This window comes from Dermacentor silvarum, chromosome 4 (assembly GCF_013339745.2).
Source record: "Dermacentor silvarum isolate Dsil-2018 chromosome 4, BIME_Dsil_1.4, whole genome shotgun sequence".
Taxonomy (NCBI): Eukaryota; Metazoa; Arthropoda; class Arachnida; order Ixodida; family Ixodidae; genus Dermacentor; species Dermacentor silvarum.
In genome coordinates, this window is record NC_051157.2 from 44,473,900 (window position 1) to 44,499,841 (window position 25,942).

Sequence of the window (25,942 nt, forward strand, 5' to 3'; positions counted from 1 at the left end):
GCGTTTGACTATTCGATGCTTACTATTCGCATTCGAAAAAGCTGATATTCGCCAACACCTACAAAATTGGTAATAAGTGAGCAGTATATATTCCCACAGAAGCAATCTTGGCAAAGCCGCAGAGCTAGTGATTAATTTTATTATAATAATTATTAGCATTTTAATAGAGCCTTAGCGGACTACGCGAGCGCAACTGGCGGTTAGCCGCTATGGCGTAAGCACGTAGCCTCAAAGATTCTCTTCAGCGCACCACAGGCAGCCGCAGATGGTGCCGAATCTCGGAGGTCATGCCAAGAAGTCACGCGATCTGAGTCATGCGCCATTTCCGGCGAGCGGTAAAAGCGGGGTCATTTTTTCCGTTTCGCGGCGTCAAAAACGCCTACTTTCGCGAGCCTTTACATGACGCATCCGCTCGTTTTTCAAACGTAAAATTTTGCACGCAAGCTGGTCATGTATTTACACAATCTGAAGTATAGTCTTTCTACGTGGACCTACATTTCGTTGCAGTCGGCCTCGAAATGGGTGTAAACGTCACTCATGTGCGCATGCGCGTCACCGTCCCAACAAGACGAAACCCGCCAAGGTATGCGGCGCCGATCACGTTCCTATACTGCCCTCAGACTGAACACCCATTCAAGGTCCACAATGCGATCGCGGTCACTGTATACCTCAGGTCAGAAGTACGCGCGCACGTTAAAACGTAACCTTGGTCATAGTACTCGATTCAAGAGCTGCGTCGGCAAGGGCACTTGACATATGCCACCACTCCGCATTGTGCCCGGCGTATCACGCTCCGAAACAATGCGCCCGACGAAGAACGCTCTCGCAATCGAGATTAGGACTGCTGTCATGGCTGCCGCGGACGCGACGGTCGCCGACTGACATCGGATACGTGCGATAAGCTTTCCGTACGCGATAAGCATCCCGCTAAGTTTGCGCGTACAGGCTGTCTCGCGCATGGTAGAATGTGGAGCTCTCCGCGCGCGCGCGCGCGCGCGCACACACACACACACACACACACACGAAGCTCCGACCCGAGGGATATGCACTGAGAAATGGCCGCACCAGACACGGACAGGGTAAAAAAAAAGTAATCTTTCCGTTATCACAGTCGTCTATAGTTCACGCCAAACATCCTACACCTCATTTTATTTTCTTTCATAGCATACTCGAAGGAGACCGGCTGGTGAACCCACCGCCAACGAACACGTCAATAACCTCAATTCCAGGCTGCAATGGTAATTGCGTTTCTCTTTTCCCTTGTAGCTTCCGCCGTGCGTAAACTTCCGCACCCGGCCGCACACTGCACGCAAAGCGGTCGGTAGACAGAGCAAAGAAATAAAATGTGAGCCGTGTAATATTAAAAAAAAAGAAAGCAGTAATGAAACAATTACAGCGCTCAGACAGCAGTAGTCATTGTAAACTCACGTCGGCGACAAAGAGAAAAAAAAAACGAAAAAAAAAGAAGAAAAAAAAAGGAAAAGAATAATGAAAAATAAAAGGAACAGGAAAGAAAGGGAAGAAAATACGGCGGATATACGCTCATTCGTCTCGAAACCACGCGCGCATGCACCTATCCGCACTCTCAACTCCCCCTTGCCTTAGCCGCGCTTTCACTTTTCTTCAACTGCTCTCTCACTCTACGCTGGCAGCACAGTAAGGCACGCAAGACCCACGCCCCCGCATGCACAGCGCGGTGACGACACGCCATGCACGGGCCGGCATGGAGTCACGAGTTCGTGTGTCGCCCCTGCGCGGATTCCCGCGAAACGGTGAGAAAAAAACAACAGCGAACGCTCTCTGTTCCGGCGATGCGGCACATCGCAGCGACCCACGCGCGCATAATAATACAAATGAAGAAATGGCGGACGCGAGTCGTCGACGCAACCTCGTCCCTCTCTCTCTCTCACTGCCGCTTTTCGCAAGCCTAGCGAGTAGTCGCTCAGCACATGCGCGTGGCGGTGGATACATGCCTCGGCGCAGTCTGCCCGCCATCCGGCTTCTACGAGGGAACAACGGCCCGGCGAAAGCCGGATGATCACGGGTTATTAATTTGACGGAGAGGGAGAGAGCGCTACACCTCGGAACGAGAAAGGTCCTGTCTTACCCCCTTTGGCTCTCTCTCCACGGACCGCAAAAGCCCTGCAACACAAAACTATTCGGCCTCCCAAAGAGAAGCATTCCAGTCGTCTCGATTAAGTAACTAGGGACGCCAACAATTCCGTTTGTGGTGCGCCTCGTTGGTGATGAACAAGAAAGGTTTAGATCGCCCTCCAATGGCACGAGCTTCATGGGTCTAGAGTGACGGACTCTCTTGCTCTCAAAGTGACAACTTCCCGCAGCACTGCCAGGGCAGAACTTGCGCCTCGAAGCCATTGTCAGTCTCTCTTATGCGCCTTACACTGCCGAGAAGTTTCCTTGTAACGTTCGAATTGTTCAACGAATGGACTCCCCTTCTCTTCCTACTCTTCCTCGTCCCTACATAGCTGCAATGACTTCCATCAGCGCTGGGGTGTCCTACTGAAGGGGCACTGAAAGATAATTATATCAAGCTCAGAGATCGATAGAATAGTCGTCTAGAAGTCGGTCATCGTTTTCTGTGTGCCAGTATGTCCATTTGTTGCGTAGAAAATTGCCGCCGAAGATCCGGCTGCTGCTTGAACCTTGCCCGCGCCAGAACGAACGGGTTGACGTAATCTCTACGTGACCTCCCTCTGACATATCAGGCAGCGCGGACGTCACACTTCTCGACATCTAGCTCGACTTGTTGTATCCCCCCCCCCCCCCTTTCAGTCCCTTTAAGTACACAAGACACTGCCCCGGGAAGTACATGGAGAAGGGCATGAGAAAAGGGTTTGCGAAGTCTTTGGGCAGCGCACTCAATGGGAAAAAAGCGCCCGCGCACGGCACAGGTTTAAATTGTATAGATTATCTGCCACCGCTTTATCACTCGAATACCTCGCCCTGTCGTCCCAACGCGATAACGCGATGCTTCCCGAATGGCGCAGGCCAAGAAAGTCCGGCCTAGCATAACTTACGACTGGCTACAACGCGAATCGCAATTAATAAGGTAAAAAAAAATTTAGAAGTTGCCGTTCTCAAACGTACGAAGTACCGGATTCTTTAATAGCGCTGGAAGTAGGAAGAGCGCGTTCGGCCAATACGCGGAAGTGCACCGTGCATGCGTCTGCGAACATGCGGAATTCACGAGGTATTGCGCGCGCAAAGGCAGGTGACGTTATCGCCGCAAGCAAGGTATTCATGTAGGTGCGCGACGACGCGGGCAACACCTGCGGCTTCGCAGGCGCCGCGAAGGCCGCGAGTGCATGCATCTACGCTCGGCGTCAAAAAAAAAAAAAAAAAAGACGGAACGCAACAACAAGCGAGAAAGGAGGGCGAGAGAGGCGGCGGGATCTTCCCCGAAGAAAAGCTTGAGGGGTTTCTCGCCAGCGTTACCGGCATACACTACACATACAGACACACGGGTGGCGAAGGAGAGAATCTCGGTTGCACAAGACGAGCCACTCAGCCACGCGTGCACAAGCTTTCTTGCCAGTCGGCCCTTTTCACAACACACGAACGACGCCGCTAAAAGACGCCTGCGCGTGGGAGCGCGCGCGCTGCCTTTCTCATCATCTCGCAAGGCGGGGAGGGGACGTCAGAGGGCGAACTCGCCGAACGGACGGACGCCGCCAGCGGTATATAAAGACAAAACACAAAAACGAAAAGCACCAGAAACTGGCTAACCGACAGATTCCAAATCGGGATTCGCACCAACATACAAAAGCAGTGTGCAAAGGGGAAAAGGGCACGTCCGTCAGCACACGCAGATTACATAACTCCCATCTCACCAATTCCGTTCAATGCAGCGAGGGCTAGTAGGGATCATGCGGGCAAATCAGTAACAAAAGCCGGTTGCCGTGTTCCGAGGAGGAAGGAGGGTTCTCGCCCATTGCACGCTATTAGTTTTTCCGTGAAACTTCCATTCAGTCGGCATCGGTCGGTTCTCTTTTCTGGTCGGCTCCCGCGACTCGTACCTCTTCCCTGCTGCACTGTGCGGAGTTGGCGACATACGATATACCATGGCCTCAGAGATTGCGCACTGCTATCTCGGAGGCCATTGGTATACGAATGTGCGCACTACGCCGCGCCACGGCACTCAGCTGCGCGCGGGTCATCGCCAGAACGGACATCCTTCGCATCGGGGCTGCGGCGGGGGCAAGGTATGCGCGCGCTATCCGCGGGCAGCCAGCCGCCAACAGGAGGGGGATAGAGATGACCCCGGGCACCACCACCGGCGCGGCGGTTACGCACGAAGGAGCGCGGCGAGGCGCTCGCCAGTTCCGGACTTTCTCGCGCCGCCGGATTTCGAGAATGGCTGACCTTGCGTACTTACATGCGCGTGCACGCGTCGCCCGCCGCTGCGGAAGCTGAATGAAGTTGTCCGGTAAAAGACGAAGCGTACGTCACAGCGAGAGACCGACACGATCGCTCACGAACCCTGCATGAACCCACTAAACGGGTTCGGCTATACGATGGAATAAGACACGTCAAGGGAATAAAAAAACAAAGACATTCCCCCCAATCTGGATTACCCGATAATGATGCGAGGCATATTATATATCCAACTGCAAAGAAATTTCGGGCTGCGTGACTTATGGCGAATTCCATTGGGAGAACAGGAGCACTCAAAAGCACGCTGAAAGTGCTCGTTCCAGAGGCGACGTGTTTCAGTGGTCGAACAGGAGTGGGAGCGCCGTCATCCAGTGGTAGAACAAGAGCAGTTTCGCTGCGCCGAGAGCAGCCGGGAGCAGTCCGGACTGCTCTCGCCTGAAAAGCGGAGTACGGAGGAAGTCACGTCACTTAAACCGTCATATCCTCCTCATTTCTTTTTATTTTGCTTCAGCCGGCGCGTGCGGCGGCAATGGCGGCAGCCAAGTGTAGTTGGCGTTTTGGCATCGCTGATTTTGACGTCGGTGATACGAGCGAGCTTCGCAGCGATTTAGCGACAGATCCTGGCATTTCTAGTCCGCCTTGCTTCTCGTTGGATGCGCGGGGGACAGCGGCAGCAAAGCGTCGTCGCCTTGCTGAAGTGCTTGAGACGCTCGACGGTGTCAGCAGCGAAAGCTGCTGGAGCTCAACTTCAGATTCAAGTTGCAGTTTCAGATGATCTTCGCAGGCGGACAATTTGTGGGATGCGTCGGCGCTGCACAAAAGTATGTAGTACGTGGCCGCAAACGGTGACATGGTTACGCCCGACAAGACGATCACGCGTGTTTTGCCGCTCACCTGAAGAGAATGGGACGTCGATTGCTTTAGTCACATGGTTCATTTCTCCTCACACGTCCCCCTCCCACCTGCTCTCCGAATGCACGCTGTATTCCAGTGGCGGGTCGAGTGTGCCTGCTCTCACTGCGCTGTCGCCCGCCTCCGCACTGCGCGGCGCCCTGCTCCTGTTCTCCCAATGGAATTCGCCATTAGAACGCGCGGCTTGACTTCTCGGCTTGCCCGCGGCTCCCGCAGCGCGCTAAAAAATCTCGAAGTCGACGTGCTGGGACTTACGTCATACGTACCCGCCAACCACCAGGTAGATGCACGCGTCGTCTGCTTAGGTGCTGTTCAAAGGCGGCTAGTAAGAAAATTAGACAATTATCGGCCCCAGCAGTTTCGTCCCGACTGCTTCAGTACGATATACTATGCTCATTTACAACCAATTTAGACGAAGTCAAATTTTGTTGCAGTTGGGGTTCAGAAATTGTACCGCGCGAAATCGAATGCAAGCTGTGCATACTACGAGTCACGTTGGCAATACAAAAATAAAAAAGGACCGACCAATCTGTTAACCGACTTGGCAGTCGATAGCGGCAAGTGTTGAAAAAAGAACCATTCCTGCAAACCATTCCGCGAGCACGGCTAATCGAAAACAATGTATGCAAGAAAACAACAACCACAAAACGGAGTTTCGCAAGGACGCGACTCCACTTTTCGACAAGACGGCGTCGCGCATCCTCGTCGACAACTGCCGCTAGCTGCTGCTGCGCGCGCCGTTCGGAGGAACAAATTAGACGCGCCCCGCAAGACCGAAAGGAAAGGAAGCTCAATACGGAACTCGAGGCAGCGAGGAAAAATCAGCAGCTCCCCCGGGAGACCGCCGGAACGGCAATTGCCGCCGTTGCCCCGAGGCAGGCGGCCGCTCATAAGTGCCCAGCGGGGAAGCCACGCTAATTTGCTCTGCGGACCAATAGCGGCGAGAGGAAAGCGAGCGAGAAGCCAGGCTCGAGCACGCGGTCGGGCCTGGCATCGGTCGTCGCAGCGGGAATCCGTAACACCGCTGCCAGGACGAGCACCTTACAAGACACCGAAAGAAAGAAAGAAAGAAAAGGCACACGCCGTTCGCTTCAGCTGCTTTCCGCCGGAGGAAATGCACGTAAAGCCCGGACAGCTGCGTCGACCAATGCCGATCGAGCGCAGTTCCAGATCAGAGGGAGGATCCTAAGGCGGCAGGGCAGGACTAGTCTGCTGAGAAAGCGAGTGTATATAGACATATGTGCGCCTAAGGTCACAGCTTAATCTCGTAGACTGAGTGCATGATAATATACTCCGTGTCGTAACATTGATTCCATGTCATTTTGTGTCATGCGCACGATCCAGTGTGGGACAACGCCGATTAACATCCTCTGCGCGCGGCCAGCTACAGTACAAGCATATGCTATGTCAAACGAAGTGAGCAAAGACTATTCGCGCCAGAGAACCTGGGAGAGAGAGAGCAAACGGCGTGTACAGGAGCGGTTGTATCCGAGTAAGGAAGTAAGAGAATGTTATATAAAGTATACCTATCGAAACGTGGGAGCGGCCCGCTGCGCGCTGAGTCGCGTACCTCAGGACGTTCATTAAAGTTTTACATCCATCCATCCATCTATTGAATTTCACCGAAATAAGAGGCCGTAACACTGAAGAGCGTAACTTGATATACGCCGAGACTAATAGAGCGTTCGGCGAAAAACGACGATTAGACTTTCCCGGACGGATTAAACGTTTAAGCATTACTGAACTGCGCGCCATCGAAACTCGAGCTACCAAGGGCGCCGGCGCATCGTCACCTCTCCCCCTCACACACTTCTCATCCCGACGGCAGCATGCCGGGCCTCCAACAATCCGGCTCGCGTTAGCTGCCGCGCTCACAATGTGAAGGCGCGAGGTGCATAAATGCGTTCAGTGATCGTGTGTAGCAAGGAGCACTTTCAAAGGCGCTCGCGCTCCTTTCACCACGCCCACACGGCGCGTCAAATTATAGTCCGTCTCGGCAGAAGTTCCGTGCAGTGCCGCGATATAGCGCTGTATACCTGAGAGCGCACCGAAAAGGCGCGCAACAACTCCACCACTTCTTCCAAGCGGCACTTTCCCGTCGCTTATTCTCAAGTTCGTCCGCGTACTCCTCGTCCTACATTCGGTTGGAAACAGCAGTATACCTATTTCACTAAGCGAGCACCGAACAATTAAGTCACCGCGGCAGAGATCGTCCCCCCAAGTCCAGAAACCAGCTCCTTTCCTTGCAACAAACCTAGCTGCCTGGGCTTCTTCGGCAGCTCCCTGCTTTACAGCGCCGCACAAAACTATACAGTGAGGGGCTGCGTAGTGGAAGAATGGCTTCGCTCGAACGTGAGAGCGTACATGGCGACAAAACATGGCCGCTTGTCACACAGCGCCGGACAGAGCGAAAGCAAGGAGCAGGGAGGGGGGACAACATATCCGGACGGAAGATGAGAGCAGCGACGGACAGACACACGCGAGCGCACGACGCGCACGCCCCACTCGACGTCGTCCAAAACGAAAATATAATAAGTCAAGGAAGAGGGATTTTTGCGCAAGGGGAACAAGAACGGATGATGAAGACGAGCGGCGGCGACGGCAGACCATTAGCATTGAGGAGAAACAGCAACAGGGACGCAAGAAAAAGAGCGTTCTTTCCTTAGAAAAGCGCTCCCTCTCCCCTCAACAGCTCTCGGTGCAAAAGAAAGAAAGAAGTAATAGTCGAGAGGGCACGAAGGAAAAGGCCGGCGATAGAAGAAAGAAGTCTTTTCTGCCCACCATCCGGGCGTTGCAATCCGGCAATCGAGCGTTGCATGCGACGGAGCCTGACTCTTCCAGGCAAACAGCAGCAACAGCGGGCGAGCACAGGTGTCGATCTCGAGAGGAAGGGGGGGGTGACGCGAAAGGGAAATGCCACTCAGGAAGTAGGATCTCGGTTTCGACAAACAAGAGGGCCCCCGCTGGCCGACTGACCCGCTCGCTGTGTTGCCCAGCGAAAGGAAAACGAAATGTGGGGCTGAAGCGAGTTGTGGGGCCAAGTACTCGTTTTCTCCGTGTGTGAGTAATTTATATTTCTGAATTTTTTTTTTTTTTTCGAGAGAGACAGAAAGGTATAGCCACTTCGCGTGTTGAACGACACACGCTGCTCGCGAGGCAACAAAAGGGGGCCGCGGAACCGCACGCCAGAGTCGTACATACGGCGCGAGCCTATATAACAGCGACAAATGCGGCGGAGAGCGCGACGTTGAATACCAAACGGCGACGACGTCGTGAATGCGAAGAAAAGGGAGCGATCTCTGCTTAGCCTGCTGAGAAGTGCCGGAGGGGCAACAAGATTACTGTTACGCCGAGACAAAAGAACGACGTTCTCTTTTTTCCCACGAGCGAGTTCCTTTAGCGGAAGGGGGGGTTCGGGCGACTCGTGGAATACAGAAACGGGGGAAAACGAAACGACGACTAATTAGTTTGGAAGTTTTCTCTCCTCCAAACCCAATTTGTGCACGCCAGACTTGCTATACTGCGGGTCCAGAAGCCTGTGTAATTTCTTCCACCTCCCCAAACTAATTTCTGAATCAACTTAATTAACACGTCTTATTCCCCATCTCCTGCTCTGCTCCCCTTCCATTAGAAGAGACCTGCAGTGTAATTTATAATACCTCCGGAACATTAGACCTTAAACGATAAAAATAATTAACATGTCCTGGGTCTCAGTTGTTTCGACGTCCACGAATGAGTCGATGGATCGATTGTTGTCCCCTAGTAACCGGCAAATACACAAAAAAGTGCAAATACAGTCGAACCCGGATATACCGAACGCACACAACGAATTATTGTGTACAACGAACAGCAGTAACATTCCTCTAAAAATGTTGCATAACATTTTATATATCGAATTACATATACGTCGAGCTGTTTTGTGATCCCCTACAGATTCGATATATCCGGGTTCGACTGTACAGCTAGCTAGCTGTTCGACCTTTCCAAAATACAGCACACTGCGCGAACATTTCGCAAGAGGATGAATAAGCTTCGCCTAGATTTATAGAGGCACTGCACGGAAGATCGAACAACAGCATTCGAGAGAAGAAACGCGTGTTTTTTTTTTTTTTTTTTCGTCGCAGCAGCGGGAAGCGAAACTCCGGAAGCAGCTCGGTATAGGTATACAGCCGGAGGGAACTGTAGAAGTGGTCCGCTGCTTCCCACGCTGAAAAGAACAACCTCCCTTCACTCTTTACACACACGCGCGCGCGTGCGTTGGCTGTGCGCATTCTCAGCCACGCGGGTTCGAGTGCGCTAACACACATCGCCCTCGAGTGGATGAGGAGATGCCACCGCGGCCGGCGACCGCCGACGAGGGAAGCTGCGTGCGCGCCAATCCGGCGGCGGCAGCGCCGTTGCTCGAAGGGCAGAGAAGGTCCCGACCTCCACCGCCGCCGACCCGCCGCGTACACCGTTCCGATCGACTGCACTCGACGAGGCAGGCGGGCCTTGCGCAAATCCCGTCGAGAGGGCAGACACGCCCGGCGTCAATCTCGCTCGTCCACCCGCGCTCTCTTCCCGGTGACGTGTACACTACACACTGGTTCATTCTCAACTTTATATAATGGCCCAAATGCCCGCTTCACGGAGGTGAACAACTTGTTCACCTTCATATCATGCAATAAAAAGAAAATAACTGAGTCAAAGGTTAATTAGAACAGCAAACTTTTTTTCTGAACTGTACGCAACTGAAACATCGCTCCGGCGTATCAAAAACGCCATACAGGTTATAAGTGCGGTTAAATAGGAACTCTGAGTAATCAAGCTCAGTGTAGCATAAATGATACGTTCGACCTTACAGGGTTAAATGAGTACTCACGTGACATTTTGGACTTGTTATCTTTCAAGTTAATTAAACGTCCAAACCCTCTAAACCACAGGAAATATACCGATAGGTGCCTGAGCGCGTCCTACGTGATTTACTATTGATTACTTGATTCCAAGAGTCAGTTACGGGGACCCAGCACGTGGATGCTTCAGGATACAACGGCTGGCTCCATTCCCGTGCGCGCTGTGGATGTCACGCGAGCGCTGACGCACTCAGCATGCTTAGTTTGTGAGCAACATACTTATATGCCTGATGTCATGACGTCACGACAATGTTCACGCCAGATATGGCGTTTTGAGACAACTTCAGTATCTAAATATGTACATTTCCCAACCTTCATACTTGCTAAATGTCACCGTTTCATACACGCTAGAATGGCGTGGCAGAGTTCCTGCAACGTTGAAAATATATTCGCAGCGCTTTAAAAAGGACATTAGGGAGCAGCAACTAGATTATAATGAAGACTGGAAAGGTATTGTTTCAAAACGATTTTCACTTTGTTGGCAGGAAAATATTGCTTATCACTAGAGAAAATGGAGGCAAAGTTTCTCCGATTTTAATTTTGCGCCACAACGTGAGCGTCGGTACACCGCAGATTACTGATTTGAATGCATCTTTCTGAGCCGGGAAAAGTTGTCGAAACGTGCATTGGTGAGACTTTGGTTCTTTTAGAATGTGTTCCAGCGCTTCTTTAGCAGTAACATTTGATACATTATCGAAATTCCTGAGGTGACGCCGAGCTAGTGCGGGAAGTTCAGGGCGGCGTCGCCAGTGCTCGCCACAAGTCTTTCTAGCGTTTTGCTGTCTTTCCTGGCTTACGATCAAAGCTTCCTCTCAGTATAAGAGTGGTCCTTTTGCTATTATTACACAAGCGTAATTTACTAATGCAGTTTAACGCAATGCTCCTCTGTAGTGTCCCTTTAAATGAAACGCCTAATTAGCATTCAAACTATAGCGCGACTTCCAACGCTTATTCCACTTAGCAAGAAAGTTTGATGCGACACGTTAGGTGAATGTCTATAGATGTAAATGCCACTTGATAAAAAAAAAAATACCCGGGCCTTCGTATCAAAGCATGTAGTTCTAATCGGTGCTGGAATGACAATTAGGTGTTCCTATTAAGAGTTGACCATACTGTACATGTGATACGCAACCCAATGCGACATTCACCGCGCACTATATAGCGGCAATGCGTCACGACGTGCAGCCAACCGCAAAAGCTTTCGGAGCCCGTAAGTAGCGAAATATGTATATTTCTTCACGAAGTCACCGTTGGAGCTGGAATTTAGATCAACAGATGCGGCAGTCGCGCGGAGAGGCATCCACTTACGACTGCAGGAGCGGTCAAGCCTCCTAAATTGTAACGGTGTAAGCAATCGCCAGTCATAATTACAAAGCTACAATCTGCCAACGCGCCATAATTTCATAAAATTTCCATACACCGCGATTCCGCTTTCAAGACAAGGCAGAAACAGGAACTCCTTGCGATGCACTAAATGTGTCTCGTGGCGCACACGTGACTATATAGAGAGCGCTGTGCGAGTCAGCAGTGGAATTCGCAGACATTCAAGTGTTGAGGCCACAGCAACAACAGTCTCGGTTTCCATGTCGTCTACAAGATTCGGAGCAAAAATAAATGCGATGGATCGGTTGATTCATTAATTTGTTCGTATGAACGTCCCAATCAACGCCGTAGCGGAGGATTAGCTCTTTACCACCACACGGCGTGTTCCTTAAACGTGCACCTAAATGTATACGAATAATTATTTGCACCACGCCCCCATAGGAAGACGGGAATAAAACGAACGACTTCATACTCAGCAGTATGCTCAACCAACGTCGGAGACTCCACTCAGCCACCGAGGCCGCTGAAAGTTGAAATTACCGACGGGCAAGCCACAAGCTCCGTTTGCGCGGCTCGTGCAGGCGCGTGGGTGACGGTGTTTGTGTAAGGCACTTATTATAAAGTCGCCCACTACCTAAGCACCATTCGAATGGGAATGCAGCAAATGACAGATAAGCCCTTTGCCAATAGATGTTTTTCGACGCGACGGCTATATCAGAAACCGCCACCAGGCCGCTTTTATTTCGCAAGCGAGAGCATTCCATCTCAATCGCAAATTGGAAGCGTGACGAAGTTGCGCATCGCCAGACATGGAACACGAGAATGCAAGCGCCAAGCATAACAACGTGCGAGGGTGCGAAAAGTAAGGAGAGAAAGAGCAAGAGATACGAAACCGAAAGCGGATCCACTACAAGCTCGGCCACCAACGGCTTCGATGGTGGCGGGCCCCAACGGGCTGCCGCCCTCGAAATCGACCTTGACACGTCGGACAGGAGAGAGGATGGCCGCCTCGATGATGGCCGACCTCTCCATGTTCGGAAAGCCAAAAGCGGCCCACGTGACCACCGTCCCCATACGATACGGCGACGTACGGGCAGGGAGAAAGATAGAAGACCACCGCCCAACGACGATGACGAGAGGCCGAGCCGAGGGAGAGGCAGAAAGGTACAGAGTCAGCCGCCGTGTGCCGTACGTGTCTCGAATAGACATTTCGAGCTTGATTCATTGCGCGCAACCAGCTGGCACTTTCGTACTTCCTTCACTTTTTTTTTTTTTTCGAAACATCGGGACGGTAAACAGTGAGTGGAGAGCGAACTGCGCGGAAGAGTATACGCGTACCTGCGTTTCCGTTTCTTTGTTTTTATTCCTTACCTCAGCCACCACGCGGCGTCTTCGCTTTTCGCTCAGAAAGCGCTTCGAGGGGGATGCGAGCCGTTTCCGTAGCGGTCTTCTCATGGGCAGAGCTGGGAGTTACACAACAACGAGGGACCGCTCGTCACTATGCGGCGGAGAGTCTGCCTGATAAGCAGAAGGGGAGGGCTGCGTGGCAATATCGGCGAGGGACATCTAGATTGAATTTAAGAGCGCTCGCAAATGTTTTGACAGCGGCGACGTGAAAAATGCTTTCGAGTCGGGCGGGGGACGGTTTACTACTTCCTACCTTTCTGAGATCCTCGAACTGCTTTTCTGACGGAACGACCGCTTTGAAGACCGAGCGCGGTCGAAGGTGAAGCAACGACGACGCTTGGGCCGAACTGTTCCAGCGTCAAACTTTAAAAAAAAAAGAAGAAAAAATACTCGTTCTGTTCGTTGCTTTCGAGTTACGTGCCTACCGCGCGCGCAAACTTAGCATTTAATTTAGCGACTGCTCGATTCCTTGGGCATTGCCTACAGACCACCTTAGACATGGAAGACGGTCACAGACCAAGTCTTAAGATGAGACGGATGTTTCGGAGTCCATTTACGGGTTCTTCGATCACTACACCTTAAAGCATGTACTCGAAGACGCAATCGCTAGTCTACGCTCTACTTAGAGCTCGCGCTACATACATACATACATACATACATACATACATACATACATACATACATACATACATACATACATACATACATAGAGAGAGAGAGAGAGAGAGAGAAAATTGCAGCTGATGTGCAACTTCTCGCTGTAGCTATCGCCCGAAGCACAACGATGCGATATGTCGCACAAATGTCCCTTTCATCTCTCAACGTACGGCAACAGCAAAGAAACGTGGAAAAACAAGCAAGCAGGCACGCAACGACCCGCAAGTGAAGAGTACTTAAATCAATACAAAATTACCCACTACCCAAATAACAGCCAGCTGGATAAAATCTGGCTATACGAGTCGCGATACGGGAGGTCACTTCACGAAATATCGCAGTAGAATCACGACAGGTCATTCTTCAAAGCAAGCGGCTAGCCCCGGGCCGACCGGCCCGCCGGAAATGGAGTGATCGATACGACCCCGTTACAATGCGGTGCTCGGTGTCCCGACAACAGATCGAAACAGAGCAGTGCACTGGACGACAAGGGGTATAGGTAGCATGGCCCGCGGTCGTATACGAGGCAACCGACGAATGCACGGGCATCAAGAGTACATCGGTCGCCAAGAAGCCGTCAACGTCCACGCAGAAACAGGCGAGAAGGGGGGGACACGAAAAAGAAAATGCCGGAGGGATCCACAGAATACCTATCATCGTTCAGAACGTGGCGTCACTAGAAAATAAAGTAAAAAAGCGATTACAATGAGATTCTCGTCCCACAAAACCAAAAGGAAAGTACGGGACAACGACAGAGAGAGACTTCTGCAGAATAGGCGAAGCGTCATGCCAACCGGTCCGGCCGATCGAGTAATTGGATTAACAGGCAGCGCGGCTTCGACAGGCCCGCACGTAGCCCGAGGCGGCGAATCCCAGCGCAGGCAGCTCAATAAAAGGAAAGAAGCCCTCGGCGCTACGCGCGTGCGGGAGACGCGACGGCGGTACTCACGGCGAGTGATAGACTCGCTGAACAGAGATAAGAAACACAAATAAAGAACGACTCGGTATGAGGCAGGGAATGGCGCCGGGGCCTTTCCGAGGAAAAGTGAGTATTACTCCACCAAGCCATCTGAGCCGAGTCTTTCCTTCAGGGCGCCATCTCTCTCTCTCTCTCTCTCTCTCTCGAGCGAGAGAGAGAGAGGCTACGCGGGGCAAGGAGAGGAGGAGATCTCTTTTTCCACTGCTCGTTCGTTATGGGTCAATCTCGTCAAGAGACACGACCTCCTCCTAACCAAGCGCCAGAGACTAATCAGTTTACCTTGTCCTAAAACAAAAGGCGAAACTGATGCCACCCAGCATGCACGCACGAAAGACAACACCTTTCACTTTCCCGCGTTTTACTTTTCCGTACGACACCTACGGTAGCCCGCCAACGACGTCGAAGAAGAGCGAAGAACGAATATCTATCCGATACCAAGTACTACAAGTATGAGCTGCGTTTCAACGTCACGGAAAAGGCAAGCACACACTAGATGATAGCGACACAAAAAGGCAAGTAGGGTAAGGCTAGGCGGTGAGCGGAGGGGTGGGGGGTGATATGCAGCATCATTCCTCGTTGCGAGCGACGGATAGACGGGCTGACATTCCCCCGCGCAAATAATTGCGTCCCATAACCAGTGTACACAGGCGAACACCCGTCCCCGCAAGGGTGCCGTCGTGGCCTTTTCCCCGCTGCCTAATGGTTCGGAGTGAACAGGGCCCTACCGCACAGCTTGACGACGAAGACGAGGAAGTAGGCGGCGGTTGGTACGCGGGACGTACGAGAAACGATTGCAGACCCCCTTTTCCTCCGCAACGCCCGCACGATGATTGTTGCGCACTTCATTCGGGCGGGGTCGCCCTAATGTCGACGGACGTAACGGTGAATTTAAATTTAATTTTCACTTCGGCATGTGCTAGCTTCCGCTCGCGTGCCTGCCGTAGACGAAAAAGAGAAAGCAAAGGAGGGAAGGGGGCGAAGGAGGAGGCCAGGATATCTGAAGACACCACGGGCGAGACGGGAAGCAATTGACAGCACGCTGCGGGCGCTACGCAAGGATATACTTTACAAACACTCTGTGCATTTCGTCGCGGTCAATCGCGAAGGGCGGCTTCGCTGGCTCGAGAAACGGAGGTATATACCAAGTAGGAATGCGACACTCAGCACAGTATGGCACATTCCGAAGGACGAAGACAATTGGGACGAAGTGTAGACTTTAGATTAGGAAACGCAAGAGACTTGCGCACGCAGGCGGATACCTGAAAACCGAGAGTATTACGCAAGCCGCTTGCGTCCCCCAATTTGAATGCCAATAGACAGTTTTAGTTTAGCGTGGTTACCGGAATAGCGGGCGTACCGGAATAGCGGGATCGAAGTGCGCATGCGCAGAACGCTAACCGACCCATACCGTTTACCGTGCGCACGCTATTTCTCAGAGTTAACAGACAGTTTTAGTTTAGCGTTAGCGTAATAGCGGGGTTACGGGAAATAGCGTTACCGTTCCGCAAACGAAGTTTGCAGAAAGAGAGTTTTAGTATAGCGTGATAGCGTAGTTTACGTGCGGGACGCTATTCCATTACGCTTTGAATTTCGCATACACAGGGCACCTAATTCTATGTGTGTGTGCGTCCGGAAAGTGCGATAGGCAGCGCAATGGAACCCAGGAGCGCGTTGTATTTTTACTTCACATGTCCGTCGATCTGCAACGAAACAGACAAGCAGTACAAGCTGTCTACCATAGCCTCCGAAATCCTCCCATCTCAGAGGCTATATGCCGTCGTCGCGCCTATCTCCCGACTTTAGCGACAGATGGCGCTCGCATCTCAAATAAAAATTCTCTCGTTAGGCTTAGGCGCGTTCGAAACGAGAAGCGATCTCGAAAATTCCTCAAGATTAGCCATAACACTCTCTCGGCGAAGCGGCATGAGACTAAGCAAAAGCCGTTTACGCAGTCATTTGCTACGAACGAAGTGAATTCTCCAAAAACAACGCCAAATTCAGTTCGAAGCGGGCGACCGGGACCGCCGCCATGTTTTACGTACACTACGTACACCACGCTAACACGGTAACGTTAACTCTGAGAAATAGCGTGCGCACGGTAAACGGTACGGGTCGGTTAGCGTTCTGCGCATGCGCACTTTGATCCCGCTATTCCGGTACGCCCGCTATTCCGGTAACCACGCTAAACTAAAACTGTCTAACGTTACCGTGTTAGCGTGTTGTACGTAGTGTACGTAAAACATGGCGGCGGTCCCGGTCGCCCGCTTCGAACTGAATTTGGCGTTGTTTTTGTAGAATTCACTTCGTTCGTAGCAAATGACTGCGTAAACGGCTTTTGCTTAGTCTCATGCCGCTTCGCCGAGAGAGTGTTATGGCTAATCTTGAGAAATTTTCGAGATCGCTTCTCGTTTCGAACGCGCCTAAGCCTAACGAGAAAATTTTTTTCTGAGATGCGAGCGCTATCTGTTGCTAAAGTCGGGAGATAGGCGCGACGACGGCATATGGCCTCTGAGATGTTAGGATTTCGGAGGCTATGGTAGACAGCTTGTACTGCTTGTCTGGTTCGTTGCAGATCGACGGACATGTGAAGTAAAAATACAACGCGCTCCTGGTTTCCATTGCGCTGCCTATCGCACTTTCCGGACGCACACACACATAGAATTAGGTGCCCTGTGTATGCAAAATTCAAAGCGTAATGGAATAGCGTCCCGCACGTAAGCTACGCTATCACGCTATACTAAAACTCTCTTTCTGCAAAGTTCGTTTGCGGAACGGTAACGCTATTTCCCGTAACCCCGCTATTACGCTAACGCTAAACTAAAACTGTCTAATGATTTCGTTCACGTGCTACGCACATTATGTATACAAATCCACGCGCTTTGTGTTTTCCCTGTTCGTTCCCGTTTCCGTCCTTTAAAACGTGTGTGGGAATTTGCTCAAAGTAATGCATCATGAACATGGCGGTTACGGCTCACTCACGCAATACAAATTATAATGTGAAGTTTATTTTTCCTTCTTGCTACAAATGTAAATGACGGAAAACAGGTGCGACTCGGTGGGCATGTGGTGTATAGTAGAAATCAAAGCGATGCATAAGAAGCACCGATTCACAGGCAAGCTGCATATGGCTAGCCGATTGTCCGTCTGTCGCCTGTACGCAGAAACTATCATCAGCAATGGCTCGAGCGTCGTCGTCGTCGTCTTCCACAGCTGGCTCCGTTGCCGCTCATCATTCCAGCGCAGAATTTCACTTCTGTCGTCGTAATGGAGAGGCTGCGTTTACGGGGGTACGGCCTAAGGGGTTATGAGCCCTTCGTTGTCTTCCGTGACGGACAAATTTAATTTTAAAGAATCGCAAGCGGCAATGCGACAACGGCGGACTGCGGGCATCATGACCGTCAGTGACGTCGTTTTCTCCGTCGTAGGCGAACGTGTGTATGTTAACTCATTAAGAAACACAGTCGTATCCAATAACTGAGAAGGACTAACGTACCGTCGGAATTAACCCAGTGATGAACACCGGGGCCGCACGTTTCAGCTTCGCTGGTTAACCATCTGTTCGGAGTGCTTGGGCTGGGATTTTTGTCTTCATCACGAACATTTCCACCGAGATTGTCGCGCTTCGTTGTCGGTCAACGGAGGCCACGTATTTCTGGCTATACACACGGTCGTCACCGCTCCTAACAGAAGAACGTCTCGTCCACGAGCGGAAATGCAAGTTAAAAAAGGCCAAGGTCGTTTTCCCGCAGGGTACGAACGAGCCGAAGAAGCATTTGTGTTGCTTGCATACCAAGAAAACAACACGCGCAAAGAGGATGCCGAAAGAGGATAGCCATCGGTGACGTCAACTTTTTCAGCTACGACGCAAACTCAGCGTAAGGACAAGCGGAACGTGCGGTAATCGTCACTGCAGCTCAACAGGAAAGACGCAGTAAACTTCACACTTCCTTACTAACGCATCTTCTAAAGCGGATATTGCGTTATTCCGGTTCGTCCCCTTGAACACGCGTAGGAACCATAAATGCACTTTCCGCCTCGTCTGCCAACCGGTCCTGCTATTAAAACAAATACCCATTTTAGACTCCTATGCACACAAGCTGATGTACGCAACCAGCATAACTGCCGTTCTTACGGGGTCAAATGGGTGTCTACAGTAAACAAGTAGCTTGCTCGAAATCGGCTTTTAACAACCGTAGTCTCGCAATCATCTGGGCGTTCGCGAAAAATTGACGCGAGGTAGCACAGAGATGAGAACTCGAAAATCCGCCAGTACAGTACAGGTTAGACCAACACTCAAAGAAATGTAATTACTAGTAGTCACAATACTCACTATATACTTTGGTATAACGACCGGTACAGTAACGATAGAGTTAGCAACTTTACTAAATGAACAAGGTATACGAAACACTGCTGTATGTTGGGCGTGTTCGTATACGAACTTTGATCAAACACTTTAGCGCCAGGAGATAAGGACAAAAGGGCGGCGGTGTCTACGTCTCCCTTTTGTCCTTTTCTTCGGGCGCTAAAATGTTATCGCAACAAGGTGTAACGTCACTGTTACTAATGGGGATCCGCTATACCAGCTCCAAAACGAAGTTAGCGACAACGGATGCAAAATTTTTTTCCTACAACGCATTTATCAAACTCTGAAATATCGCATCCATGGCATAGCATATTTTTTGAGTATACGTCTGATAAACGCGTTGTAAGGCTATAGAAACTTTGTATCCGGTGAACTACGCTTTTTTAGAGTAGGTGGCTGAACCCCATTAGTAACGGTGACTACCTCGCTTAGTAAAGTTACTAACTTTGCCGTTATTATACAGGCCGTCATACCAAAGGTATAGTGAATATGGTGACATAATATAGAACGACCTTGTTCTGAGAGTGAAGGACGCTGTGGCCCATTGGTCGATGTCGCAGCGACCTCGATACACGGCGAGTGGAAAGGAGGGAGGAAGCGACGATGGAGAAGCTGGGCCGAAACCGCCCAGGAACCTGCAGGTCGATCTTTGGCTGCGGGGCAAATGATCGCCCCCGCAGCAGAGAACGCATTGTTTGCTCTTCGGAGGAGGCACCGCAGTTGGTCGAACACGGTCGAAATCGGTGCTGAATGGGAAACGACACAACGGTATACATGCTCCAGCGAGTATATACTTCGAAACAATTCAAAAAACGAAAGCAGTATCACACCTTAATGTTGCTTCCGACAAAACCTCCGGAGTCACGCCATCGCATTACGCGCGCCACCATTAACGGTAGTATAGGCGGGGCATTTCAGTTTTGGTCAACTGTAACGAACACACGACAACAGAGACTGGGCAACGCGACGACACTACAATGTTGCAAAGCGCGCCGGTCCGCATTCGAACTCGCGGTCTCGTGCTCAGCAGGGAAACGTCCGCGCAATATACTGCCGCCCTTCGCAGAGTGACCGCAGTATAACACCGCGCGCGCAACGGGGATAGAAATTACGTGGCCTCCGAGAGGTGTCACAGTGCGATCTCAGAGGCCACACAAACATCCGAGTTTCCCACAAGAAATTACTAGAGGAAACTTTGGCGTCAGTGCCTACGGCGATTCAGCAGGTACGGGAATGACTGGCCGTATACATGAATTTGCCTAAACTTTAACCTTTTTGCTACAAACGGCATCGTGACTCCGCAAATTGATCGTTTTCAACGCTATGTTATTTGCGGTATAAATATAACCATTTGAAATGATTACTCGCGTGCGCAGAAACTTACTGAACTGCCGTTTCTAAAATTCAGTGCTTGGAAATTTAGAAAGATAAAGCGAAGTAAGCAAAGCCACAGGGACGTCTGAAGCCACAACCACGAAGGTTAGACAAATCCGTGTACAAACCATATAGTTCCCACGGCACTTGAACAATCACAGCGCCAGCACTTTTTCCGGGACACCCGAGAAATCTGACGTACAACCAACTGCCCGTGATCGCGCGGCCCGAGCGCTTCCCATAAATGCAGGATTCATTAGGACCGTATATGCATGCACTGGACGACGCCACGACACATCGCTATACGGGCCAGAGTGCACAAATTAACAGCCCGAGTAACGATAAAAATCGGGAGAGGCTGCCTCCAATGTTTGCACATGCCGAACACGGGAGGAAACTGACCTCACACGCGAAGAGGGGGCACGCATTCCGCCTCTTATAAAGGCGCGGAATGCTGCACCAGTGGGAGGCTAACCTCATTTCGGTCGGTGTCGCGATTTAATTCCGCATATAATTACACGCGAAGCTTCTGCGTGCTCGCACAAGGAAAAAAAAAAAAAAAAAAACTGTTCACGCTTCGGCAGGGTGCTCGCGTTCGCCTATTTTAAAATTTTTTTTTCTTACTCCTGCCCAACATTAACTCCCCACCTGAAACGTAATGAAGACGGAGTAGACCCTGAAAGCAGCATGCCGAATGCTCCAGTGCAACTCATCGGCATTCGCAAGGCAACGTCGGTATTGCCCACGCTTATTCGGATCAACAACATGCGCGCCAATAAAGTAGACGATTTACACAGCTAAGAAAAAAAAAAAAAAAAAAAAAAAAAAAAAAACAGATGAAGACTCGCTAAAGAAGCGCTGTAGGATAGTACAGTATACAAGCGTTCGCGCGACCTTGCTCACCACAAGTGTCACCTGGGGCGGTATTCTGTAAGAGTCTACTTAGTGGACAGTCCATTTCGGCTGTCGCTGACTGGCTGCTGCTTGACGTTCAGGAAGGTGCCAGCCAGTCTCCTTCCTGCACGTCAAGCAGCAGCCAATCAGCGACAGCCGAAATGGACAGTCCACTAAGTAGACTCTTACAGAATACCGCCCCTGATCACTGACACAAGGACGTCAACCATGATGCCCGTGTTGTACATAACTGTGCGAACGAATGACCAAGGCGCGCGTAAAAAAAAGTTACAACGAAAGAATGCTAGCTCGCAGGTTTCGCCGGCGCGGCGAAAACACGGCCGCGTTTTTCGAAAGTGAATGGCCGCCAAGTACGAATGTAGGCCGCTCAAGACGATGGCAACCCACGAGGAAGCGACCGCTGCGCCCTCCCTTTCCCCCAGTCCTCTTATATTTCGTCTACAATTCACCTCGTGGTTTGCCTGGAAGAAGCGATACACCTGGCGCCTTGATATGTGCCACCGACTCCAATCAAAGAAAACGTTATGTCAACAACAGAGGCGATCGAGCGCCTACGGTGACAGCAGAAAGGCTTCCATTTCTGTATTTCGCGAGTATGCCAAAAAAGTAATAAGTAGGGGGGGGGGGGGGGGGGGGGTCGGTCATATTTTCTATATATTAAACAAGGTGAAATATAAAGTTTGCGTGCAGTCAGCTTCGTAGAATGGCTTACTTGTATATTTTTACATGCATGTAATGCCGTTCACAACTGGACATCCCGGTCATCTGAGGAGCTCGTAAATGATGCTTTCAGTTATCCGACGCGTCATCGCATTGCAGTAACGGGACGGAACTTCCCCTGATGCATGCAGAGTGTTACGCTTGTTGAACGAGATTAGTGTAATACTGCAACATTGCACATTCTTTAAAGGCGATGCAAACACGCCGAGAGTAGAAAATATTTTGCTTTGCCTAAATAGAGACAAATTTGTAGGTTGCCTGAAAGCGAGTTTTTTTGAAGAAAATGTATTTGCTGAGATCAGATCGATTTGTGGTTCGGGGATCTTGGTATCCAGCCACTTTCGTATAAAATTAGACGACTTGATGCCTAGTTCACATAGGACAATGAAGAAGACGTCAAAATGAAGCTTGGAACGAAAAAGGCGCACCAAGTTAGCGAAGAGCTATGTACGGAGCAGTAATAATGCGTAATTAGCGAGAAAGAAGGCCGAAATGAAACCGAAATGCGCTAGTTCAAACTGCGCGCACCTAAAACCGGAAGTGTCGCTTTAGTCAACAAAAAATTCGGGCCGATCTCGATAGTGCAGTCTAAAAAGAAAGCGAAGAAACGTAAAGGTTACGTAAAGGGCTCTATGTAGGAGTAATATGGTACTAAAGCAGGGTGGTGGTACTAAAGCATTTAAGGCTACTCAACAGCGGTTGACCATCCAAGAAATGTCCTTCTGGGGGAGCCTCTTTTCCCTCCAGAATAGCAAACATGGAACAATAAACCAGATAGCACACTATTGCGCCAGGGAAGACCTTGTCTTCCTTCGATGTCAACCGCTGCTGTCAACCATCGCACGCACCTAGTAAATAAGACGTTCAAAGGGACATTCAACCGAAATAACAAATCAGGTAAGACTGGCAAAGCATTCTTTTAAAACTACCTTCATTCCTTTGGCGTGAAAAAGGTCATCATTAGCGGAGAAAATGAAGAGGCCAGCTTTTCCATGCATTAAACTTCGCGCCACAATCTCAGCGCCGGCACGTCAGTGTGACGTCATGCATTTCAAAGTATAATCTTGCATTTGCGCCGTTTCCGGGCGCAGGAATACTTCACTAAATTTCTCCTAGGTTGAATATTTGGTTCCTTTTGGAATACAACGTAGGCTCTCGATTGCCAATAAACGATTAGCTAGGCGCGTTTGGACGTTGTCCAAATTCATGACGCCATGGAGAGCTTGTGCGTAAAATTTAGGGCGGCGTCGCCACCAGTCTCGTTGCGTCTCATCCGGCTTTACAAGCCTCCTGTTATGGTAAGAAAGGCCGTTTCGCTACTTAGTGGAAGCGTTAATTTACTATATCAGTTCAACTGCTGCCGCCTTTAGCGTCCCTATAAGTCAGTGCTCTGTGGCAGTTTGCTCCGGGTATCGCTGCCTATGTGGAACGTGCTCGCGGCCAAGCAGAAGTGTGGCAGTTCTGCAAACACTCCTTTACAGCTCGGTAATGCGACTCCTGCGACGGCCAGCTACAGAATAAAGAATAAACTTACACACGCACGCCTTGTGTTGTGGAAGCAACCGTTTCCGCCCGGACCTGGCTTTCAACCCCCCCTACGCCCGTGTTTCGTCTCTAACGACACGGGCAACGCAAACAAAAACACTTCGGGTTGACTGACCTTCCGGGTTGGGCAGACGCCGCCTATTTTTACGCGGCACTAACTGTTCGCCTAGGAGACTTGTTCACCCTGGCTACACTGCGGCAGAGCAAACTTCGGGCAATACTTTTCACACATGGAGAAACGCACGTGACCAACGAGACAATCAAAACAGTCATACTTTCCATCTAATTCAATTACTGTATCTGCCGAGGCAGGTGCACCATCTGTCATGCCCAAGGCGAACACGCGGTTGTCATTTGCATATTTGCGCAGACTCGTTAACCTTGGAGGCAAATTTGAAAAGATTGCGTAAAATAGGAGTGAAGGGAGGTAAGTTCGGCAAGAGATGACTGCAGCTCAGCGCCCAAACCTCAGAGCAATGGAACTGGGGCCCGGTTAATCATGACGAGAGTAAAGGGGGGGCTCACCCGTAGGCGTCATTAGCCACGGCACCCAACAGCCCCAGTTTCATTTGAAAACACATTGTGATTGTGAAGGCTCGCACCCAGACCAGAAGGAACACAATGAATCCCATAGCGTGACAAAAAGAGCGCTGCAATGTCGAGACATTTACATATCGTAGACGTAGGAAATCCGTTATGCTCATGGGTGCGCATAAGCAGTGGTACTTATTCATAAACTACAATTTATGCGAAGAACAAAAGGCGCGCAGGAGGTTATTTGTCAAGTGACTACGCTAATCTGCTTGGTCGATTTCATGGTTCCTCAGCAGTAACACGACACGGAGCGCCTACGTTGTATCCGTTAATGAAAAACAAGCCGCAGGGTGAGTGAATGACAGCACATTCTCGTAAAAGCCCCTCGGCAATCCACTGACAAGTGCGTACGGGAACTGAGAGGCTCGAAAAAGGAAAGTAGCAATTTTCTCTTTTCCTATGAGGAAAGTTGTACACCAGTAGCTGTGGCGGTACGCCTCTAGATTTCGAGCACGGGTACCATTAGTTGCGTAGGCGATGCCTACGCGCCATTCACGCCGTGAAAAGCCGAGGTTACCGGCTCCGGTTCGCAATAGCGTTATCATGAATGGAGTGCTCAAACAGCCCATCTCAGACTTTTCACGTTCCATCTGAACTCGGTGTCAGTCAAGTCAGCATATCGGCTGTTGCGACCAAAGGGAAGCCTAGTAAACAAGCTGCGTTGATAACTTATCTAGCTTCTTTTTAAAAATACACTGCACCTTGCGCAGGATATCTACATCCTCTAAGCTGCGCTAGACAGACCACGCTTTCGCTTTCCTACAGCATTACGTAAATGCAAACGTGACAAGGAACGACGCGCTTCGGCCGCAGCACCGCTGATGCTTCGCAAAGGCATGATGTTCCGGGAACGCAGAGGAGCCCGCGCGTCCTAAACAGAGCTAGTTGAGCTAATCGTCGTGACCTTGAACCACGGAGGAGACAGGATGCCTGTTGCTTGCTGCAAAGACGCTTTTTTTTTTTTTTTCTCTCCTAGTTTTTCCTTTTCCTACTCCCCCTCCTGTGCATGCGCTGGGCGCGAACTCTGCAAAGGGCGCTAAGTTCCGCCTAGCGCCTTCGCTTGGCGGCGGCTACAGCGGGCCAGTTACGCACACCCCAGGACCAAATCATGCAAAAAAGGAAAGCGCCGCCGATCTCGTTGGCTTTGGTGGGAGTGCGTTAAGCAGCGCGTTACGCTCGGCTTTCCGCATGGATGACTGCCGGCTCCTCGTAACGTTGGCAGCAGACTTTTTCCACACGTAAATCTGGAGAAAACGGTCGACACTTAGTGCAACTTGGCACAAAGGGGTCAAGCAGTCGGGACACATCCAGTGGCATGGGAGCCGTAGCCCGCGCAGACTGTGGGAAGCGGAACCACTGCGCTGACCGCTCCCGCCCCACCCCCTCTTTCGTCGCATTCCTGAGCGGTAGCCAACGAATTCCGCTCAAATCGCAGCGAAAATGAGACACGTGTCTACACGGCGCAGCTTGAAAGCATGGCTAGCTGTCCTTACTCTAAAAGTGTAGTTTAGACGAATGCCGCAGTGTCTCTCACGAAGCGCGACGGGGCGCCAAGGTTCCTTCTGACCGGGGACGCACACATACACTATCGGGGAAAGAAGCAGCCTGGGAGAATGCCCTCCCTTGCCCTCATCGCCAGGGCGGAAAACAACACTTCTGACTTTGCACTTCGGCGTAGAATAGAACGAGAATAACATGCTCGATACTCACCGTTTATCCTGACGGCTGTATTCGTGAAATCCAGTAGCGGGAAGGTCTTTGCCACTCACAATACGCAGCACACACACAATATGGATAAGGCGATAGCCATTAATGAGCACGCGCTACCCCGCAGTCAAGGCAAAAATATGTGAACGTAAAGTAAACGTA

At 50.8% G+C, this 25,942-nt stretch overlaps 1 protein-coding gene across 6 annotated transcripts in view; it reads right to left on the reverse strand.

Annotated features, from left to right (window-relative positions):
* Nucleotides 1-25,917, reverse strand: part of LOC119449920 (protein kinase C and casein kinase substrate in neurons protein 1) — a 116,632-nt gene extending 90,715 nt beyond the window's left edge. For 4 of the 6 annotated variants that reach the window (XM_037713211.2, XM_037713209.2, XM_037713212.2 and 1 more), the window contains exon 1: nucleotides 25,784-25,916. The gene's annotated coding sequence lies outside the window, so the exon portion shown is untranslated. Of the gene's footprint in view, nucleotides 1-25,783 lie in introns of all 6 variants that reach the window. The other 2 variants (XM_037713205.2, XM_037713206.2) reach the window with 2 other exon arrangements.
* Nucleotides 25,918-25,942: the final 25 nt, after the last annotated feature.